Here is an 8524-nt window from a genome sequence, read left to right as displayed (position 1 = left end):
AGTGCCAAGGTGAGGAGTATGATGATGATGATAGAAGTTAGCATCTGCTTTGTTTTCTTGGAATGCAAGCGCATGTATGTAGTAGCGGCTAGGCCTGAGGTGGTCAGCGTTTTGGCGCATATCCTACCTCCTCTGAGGATTGCTCGATGTTTTCCTGCTACTATCCCAGTTCTATGACTCCCGTTAAAACAAAGCTTCAGGTGATAAATGATGGATGAGGTGGTGGCAAAGGAGAAAGAGCAGGAGGAACAGGGACCATTCACATCAATATCAGGCCAGTCAACCACACGTCTTGTAGGACATGTTTCTGTACCAAAAGGAGCGGTTCGGCTACACAGTTATAGGGCATACAGTGAGTCCAATGCCTACCAAAAATTTAGAGGCACTCCAATGCCCCTTGGAAGTGACATGGAGGTCAGAGGGCCTTAACTAAACCATTTTTTCCATTTATAGCAACTGGGTTTCCTGTGCACTGTTGGCCTAAGCAGTGAATGGAAGGCTTTCCAAAAATTATGAGGAACTGCAATGCCCCTTGAAACAGACGTGGATTACAGTGTACTAAAAACCTTCTACCCATTATTGGGGAGTGGGTCTCCCTTAGTGTTCGCCTATGCATTGAAAAGCAAAAGCTGACTAAAATTAGGAGGAAATGCAATGCCCGTTGGAAGAGTCGTGGAGGTCGCAGTCGCTTAACAAGACGGTTTTAATGCCCCTTGGAAAAGTGGTGGAGTTAACAGTAGCTTAACAAGACAGTTTGAATGTCCCTTGGAAAAGTGGTGAAGGTCACAGTAGCTTAACAAGACGGTTTTAATGCTCCTCAGAAGAGACGTGGAGGTCGCAGTAGCTTAACAAGATGGTTTTAATGCCCCTTGAAAAGTGGTGGAGGTCACAGTAGCTTAGCAAGACGGTTTGAATGCCCCTTGGAAAAGTGGTGGAGGTCGCAGTAGCTTAACAACACGGTTTTAATGCCCCTTACAAGAGTCATACAGTACAGCATCTTAAAAACATTATTCCCATTATTGGGGAGTGGGTCTCCCATAGTCTTTGCTTTTGCCTTCCAAGCAAAAGCTGCCAAAAATTAGGACGGAGAAACTTGCAATGCCCCTTACAAGAGCCATGCAGTACAGCATATTACAAACATTATTCCCATTATTGGGGAGTGGGTCTCCCATAGTCTTTGCTTATGCCTTCCAAGCAAAAGCTGCCAAAAATTAGGACGGAGGAACTTGCAATGCCCCTTACAAAAGCCATGAAGTACAGCATATTACAAACATTATTCCCATTATTGGGGAGTGGGTCTCCCATAGTCTTTGCTTATGCCTTCCAAGCAAAAGCTGCCAAAAATTAGGAGGAAATGCAATTCCCGTTCGAAGAGTCGTGGAGGTTAGAGTTAATTAAAAACAACATTTCAATGCCCCTTGGAAGAGCTGTGGTGTTCAGAGTGGTTTAACAAGACGCTTTTAATGCCCCTCGGAAGAGACGTAGAGGTCCCAGTAGCTTAACAAGACGGTTTTAATGCCCCTCGGAAGAGACGTGGAGGTCGCAATAGCTTAACAAGACGGTTTTAATGCCCCTTGGAAGAGACGTGGAGGTCCCAGTAGCTTAACGAGACGCTTTTAATGCCCCTCGGAAGAGACGTGGAGGTTGCAGTAGCTTAACAAGACGGTTTAAATGCCCCTTGGAAGAGTGGTGGAGGTCGCAGTAACTTAACAAGACGGTTTTAATGCCCCTTACAAGAGCATCTTAAAAATATTATTCCCATTATTGGGGAGTGGGTCTCCCACAGTTTTTGCTTATGCCTTCCAAGCAAAAGCTGACAAAAATAAGGACGGAGGAACATTCAATAATGGCAACACGGACCACGGTCACCCTGGTGGTATAGTGGTGGTGGAGGCTGAGGATAAGGAGAAGAACATAAAACAGCAGAAATGATGAAGCGTATACCCATGTGTGGGTGTGAAGCGGTGCATGTGAATACACCTCCCGAAATAACACAGTGGATTTGACTTTATGTTACTCTGCTGTCATTTGGTGGTGTTGAGAAGTCTGGCCCAATCCAGCCCTTGTTCATTTTGATAAGGGTCAGCTTGTCAGCATTGTCAGTTGACAGGCGAGTGAGCTTATCAGTTATAATTCCCCCAGCGGCACTAAAAACACGCTCCGATAACACACTAGCAGCAGGGCAGGCCAAGACCTCCAAGGCATACAGAACAAGTTCATTCCAAGTGTCCAGCTTGGATACCCAATAATTAAAAGGCACAGAGGAATCACGGAGGATACTGGTACGGTCGGCAAAGTACTCCCTCACCATCTTTTGAAACTTTCCACTCCTTGTGAGAGTACCCCGCGCCTCAGGGTCTGTCCGAACGTTGATAGGTTCCCCGGCCTCTGCTGGATTGGAGTTGCGTCTCTCTCGCATGTACGCCTTGGTTGGGCAACGAACTGTGACCTCTACCGCTAGCGTGTTCAGATGGGAATTTTTTTAACAGTACTGCAGCAAGGGCCTACTGGTACTGCCCCATTTTTGTAGACCTCTCCACCTCAGGAATAAGAGAGTGAAAGTTCTCCTTGTAGCGGGGGTCTAAAAGTGTCACCAACCAGTAATGACTGTCATCCAACATTTTGACAACGCGAGGGTCACGGTTAAGGCAGCGTAACATAAAGTCAGCCATGCGTGCCAGACTGGTAACAGGCAAGACTTCCATGCCATCACCAAGATGACGACTGACTATGTTTTCCTCCTCCTCCTCCTCCTCCCCCCTGTCCTCAGGCCACCCACGCTGAACCGGCGGTATGACAGTTGTACAGGTACTACCGTCTACAGTGCATGATACAATCTCCTGTTCTTCCTCCTCCTCCTCTCCCTCATTGTCCCCCAATGCATGTTGGGATGAAATGAGGTTGGGCTGTGTGTAATCGACCGCTACGGCTTCTTGATCCATCTCATCATACTCTGGCTGCAATGCCTCCTCTTTAATTCTCTGCAGAGAGCGTTGCAAAAGACAGACAAGTGGAATGCTGACGCTAATGATGGCGTCATCGCCACTCACCATCTTGGAGGACTCCTCAAAGTTTGTCAAGATGGTACATATGTCAGACATCCAGGTCCACTCCTGAGGTCTTATTTGAGGAGTCTGACCTGAATATCGACGGCCTTGTTGCAGCTGGTACTCCACAACTGCTCTCTTCTGCTCACAAATCCTTTGCAACATGTGGAGGGTACAGTTCCAATGTATGGGGACATCACACACCAGTCGGTGTGACGGAAGCTGCAAACACTGCTGCAACACAGCAAGGGCGGCGGAAGCTGTAGCCGACTTGCGAAAATGAGCTGACAGGCGGCGTACTTTGACGAGCAGATCTGGCAACTCGGGGTACGATTTAAGAAACCGCTGAACCACGAGGTTAAGCACATGAGCCAGGCATGGTACGTGTGTGATCTCCCCTCACCTCAGAGCCGCCACCAAGTTACGGCCATTGTCACACACGACCATGCCTGGATGTAGGTTCAGCGGTCTCAGCCACAGATCTGCCTGCTTTTTCACAGCTGTCCACAAATCACAAGCAGTGTGAGGTTTCTCACCTAAGCTTATGAGTTTCAGCACAGCCTGTTGCCGCTTGGCGGAGGCAGTACTGCAGTGCTTCCAGCTTGTAACTGATGTCGTGATATCTGAGATGGAGGCTGAACATGAGGAGGAGGATGCGCAGGAGCTGTACACTGTGGGGGCAACTCTGACTGACATAGGGCCCGCAATCCTCGGTGTGGGGAGGATGTGTTCCGTCCCAAGGTCCGACTGGGTCCCGGCTTCCACAATGTCAACCCAGTGTGCCGTCAGGGAGATGTACCGTCCCTGGCCACAAGCACTGGTCCACGTGTCCGTTGTCAGGTGGACTCTCCCAGTAATTTCGTTGTTGAGGGTACGGCAGATGTTTTGGGACACGTGCTTGTGTAGTGCGGGGGTGGCTCACTAGGCAAAATACTGTCGGCTGGGGAGCGAGTACCGAGGGACGGCCACCGCCATAAGGTTGCAGAAGGATTCCGTCTCCACCAGCCTAAAAGGCAGCATCGTGAAATGTGTGAATTTAGGACTGTGGCCTGTGGGGCGTTGGCTGCGAATTTCCGCTTTCGTTCAAAGGTCTGGGATATGGACAATTGAACGCTGCGGTGGGACGTGGATGTTGATGCTGTTTCTTGAAAAACTGCCATAACAAGTGAAGACTGAGAGCAGGGGGCATCTTTGCATGCAGTATGGACATGGGATTGCCTTGCACACACAACAGGGGGTTCTATTGCACGCATAACAGCGGAAGAAGCAGTGGTGACACCCGCTGACACTGGTTGTGGACCCTGGGGTTCACCCCACAAAGTCGGGTGCTTTGCTGCCATGTGCCTAATCATGCTGGTGGTGGTCAGGCTGGTAGTTTTGTCACCCCTGCTGATGCTGGCATGGCAGGTGGTACAAATGGCCTTTTTGGGGTTATCAGCAGTCTTTAAAAAAATTCCAGACTCTGGAAGACCTACAGGTTGTACTGGCAACGTCCCTCGTGTTGGTGTTACGGGGAACTGTTGCCTGCCTTCTCTGTGTGGCCACCACACTGCTTCTTCCTGCCTGTTGGGGTACTCTGCCTCCCTCACCCTGTGTGCTGCTGGCCTCACTCTGCATGTACTCCTGCCACATTGGGTCAGTTACTAGATCATCCACCACCTCCTCCTCTTCCACTTGCGCACCACGATCCTCCTCCTCACTTCCTGGCAATTGTGTCTCGTCATCGTCCACCTCTTGTGACAAATTGCCAGCGTCGACTTCCTGTGGCCGTGGCTGTTCAAATATTTGGGCATCGCTACATGGGATCTCCTCTTCCACCACTTCAAACGGAGCAGGCGAGGGGCACAAATCTGGAAATGGACCAGTGAACAGCTCTTCAGAGTGTCCAAGTGTGGGATCAGTTGCTGTCTGACGACACTCGGCATGGTGGGAGGAAGGAGCATCAGGGTGAGGAGGAGTATGCGGTCGAGACTCACGGCTACTAAGATTTGACTGTGTGGAAGACAGACCGGAGGTGGTAGTGCCCAGGTGACTGGAAGTATTATCTGCTATCCAATTAATAACCTGTTCACACTGATCAGTTTGTAATACTGGTGTTGTTCTGTGATTCCCTAGTAATTCGGTCAAGAAGTGCGAGCGAGAAGATGTGGCTGTTGGTTGTGGCACATTTTCACCTTGGCCACGGCCCCGTCCTCTGCACGCACCATCACCAGAATGTCCAGTTCCACGTCCCTTGCCATGTGCCTTGCCCATTGTAAAGGAAGTAAAATAGCTTACACTCGCACTATCAATGGAAAAAGGGTAATAAAAAGTAGACTCTTTTAAACAATCTGAACAATCAGGGAGAAACTATTACTGTTTTTCTTTACGGAAAAAATACCAAAAGTTGAATAATAGAGATTTTTTACCGTGGAATGGCAAAACCACAGTTATTGTTTACTGGGGTATACCAGACAATTTTAAATAGATATATTTTCGGCTGAACAGTGAGAGACACACTCAAACTGTTTTTTTTTTAGGTAAAAATGGCCCAAAAGTGGATAATATAGAGGTTTGAACTGTGGAACTGCAAAACCACACTTCTATTTCTCTGGCCAACACCAGACTATTTTCAACAAATATATTTGTGTCTGAACAATCAGGGAGACACTATTACTGTTTTTCTTTACGGAAAAAATACCAAAAGCTGGATAATAGAGATTTTTTACCGTGGGACGGCAAAACCACAGTTATAATTTACTGGTGTATACCAGACTCTTTTAAACAGATATATTTGTGTCTGAACAATCAGGAGACACTATTACTGTTTTTGTTTACGGAAAAAATGCCAAAAGCTGGATAATAGAGATTTTTTACCGTGGAACTGCAAAACCACAGTTCTATTTCTCGGGCCTACACCAGACTATTTTAAACAGATATATTGGTGTCTGAACAATCAGGAGACACTATTACTGTTTTTCTTACGGAAAAAATACCAAAAGCTGGATAATAGAGATTTTTTACCGTGGGACGGCAAAACCACAGTTATAATTTACTGGTGTATACCAGACTCTTTTAAACAGATATATTTGTGTCTGAACAATCAGGAGACACTATTACTGTTTTTCTTTACGGAAAAAATACCAAAAGCTGGATAATAGAGATTTTTTACCGTGGAACGGCAAAACCACAGTTTTTTTACTGGTGTATACCAGACTTTTTTAAATAGATATATTTGCGGCTGAACAGTGAGCGACACACTCAAACTGTTTTTTTTTTAGGTAAAAATGGCCCAAAAGTGGATACAGAGGTTGGAACCGTGGAGCTACAAAACCACACTTCTATTTCTATGGCCTACACCAGACTATTTTCAACAAATATATTTGTGTCTGAAGAATCAGGGAGACACTATTAAAAAAATTTTTTTACGGCAAAAAATGCCAAAAGCAGGATAATAGAGATTTTTTACTGTGAAACGGCAAAACCACAGTTATAATTTACTGGTGTATGCCAGACTCTTTTAAACAGCTATATTTGTGTCTGAACAATCAGCAGACACTATTACTGTTTTTCTTTATGGCAAAAAAGGCCAAAAGCAGGATAATACAGAGATTTAACCCATGGAACTGCAAAACCACAGTTCTATTTCTCGGGCCTACACCAGACTATTTTCAACAGATATATTTGTGTCTGAACAATCAGTAGACACTATTATTGTTTTTCTTCACGGCAAAAACTGCCAAAAGCAGGATAATAGAGATTTTTCACCGTGGAACGGCAAAACCACAGTTATAATTTACTGGTGTATACCAGACTCTTTTAAACAGATATATTGGTGTCTGAACAATCAGGAGACAATATTACTGTTTTTCTTTGCGAAAAAATACCAAAAGCTGGATAATAGAGATTTTTTACCGTGGAACGGCAAAACCACAGTTATAATTTACTGGTGTATACCAGACTTTTTTAAATAGATATATTTGCCGCTGAACAGTGAGCGACACACTTAAACTGTTTTTTTTTAGGTAAAAATGTCCCAAAAGTGGATAATACAGAGGTTTGAACCGTGGAACTGCAAAACCACACTTCTATTTCTCTGGCCTACACCAGAATATTTTCAACAAATATATTTGTGTCTGAACATTCAGGGAGACACTATTAAAAAAAAATTTACGGCAAAAAATGCCAAAAGCAGGATAATAGAGATTTTTTACCGTGGAACGACAAAACCACAGTTATAATTTACTGGTGTATACCAGACTTTTTTAAATAGATATATTTGCCGCTGAACAGTGAGCGACACACTCAAACTGTTTTTTTTTAGGTAAAAATGGCCCAAAAGTGGATAATACAGAGGTTTGAACCGTGGAACTGCAAAAGCACACTTCTATTTCTCTGGCCTACACCAGACTCTTTTAAAAAAATATATTTGTGTCTGAACTGTCACAGACAGACTTTTTTTTTTGGGGGGGGGGGGGGGGGGGACCAAAAGGTTAATAAGATGGGTATTTGTACAGTGTGAAGGAGGGAAAAAAAAAAGAGAATTTAGATGAAAAAAAAAGGATTTTTCCTGGCCCCCGAGACCTGGAGCTAAGTCCAGCAATTTCAGCAACAGGAGCACACAGGACTGTAATGCAGCGTTTGCTGGTATAACCACTGTGTCTCCTATACAGCCTGCCTGCCTGGTATCTGGGATGGATATTAGTCTTGAGAAGGACTGTTTGTTTGATCTGGCAGCCTTTTCAGACCCTACACTAACTATTTTGCAGTATATATCTCTCCCTAAATCAGCAGCGCTGTCCCTACACTGTCTGATCCCAGCAGTCTGTGTCTAAGATGGCGGCGCCCGGTTTTAAATACTCGAGGTGACGCTGTGCGGCCAGCCAATCAATGTAATGCCCACAACCAACATGGCTGCGGCATTACAGTGACTGGCTGGCAATCCCTGCATGTTCATTGGCTCTGTAAAGAGCGCCAAACATGCAGGGCGGAGACCCGAGCTCCCGCCCGAGTAACCCGGAAATGCTCGGTGCTCGCCGAACATCCCGAGTAGTGAGATGCTCGGGCGAGTACCAAGCAGTGTCAAGCATGTTCGCTCAACACTAATGGGAGATATAGTGTTGTCATTTTTGAAGCTCTGATAATAATTCCGTCACCTGTGAAATAATAAGGAAATCCTGAAAACATGGGCTGTTGGGGGCCGTGAGAATTGGAGTTTGTTCTACAAGTACATATTATGTATGTTGCTCTGCTGGTATATAATAGTCTATATGTGTTACATGTATATAATGCATTCCCTGTATATAATGCGTATAATGTTTTATATGTGCATAATGCTCCACATGTATATATTGTGTATGATGCTCTGCATGCATATAATGGCCTACATGTGTATAATGCTTTACATGTATATAATGCATATAATGCTCTACATGTGATTTATGCAGTATGATGCTTTTAGAGATGAGCAAAAGGATTCAATGCAAATGAAATTCCAG

The sequence above is a fragment of the Phyllobates terribilis genome, unplaced genomic scaffold, assembly GCF_046119375.1.
Source record: "Phyllobates terribilis strain yellow unplaced genomic scaffold, ASM4611937v1 Scaffold_3__8_contigs__length_932513732, whole genome shotgun sequence".
NCBI classification, from domain to species: Eukaryota; Metazoa; Chordata; class Amphibia; order Anura; family Dendrobatidae; genus Phyllobates; species Phyllobates terribilis.
Note: the sequence above shows the minus strand (reverse complement) of the source record.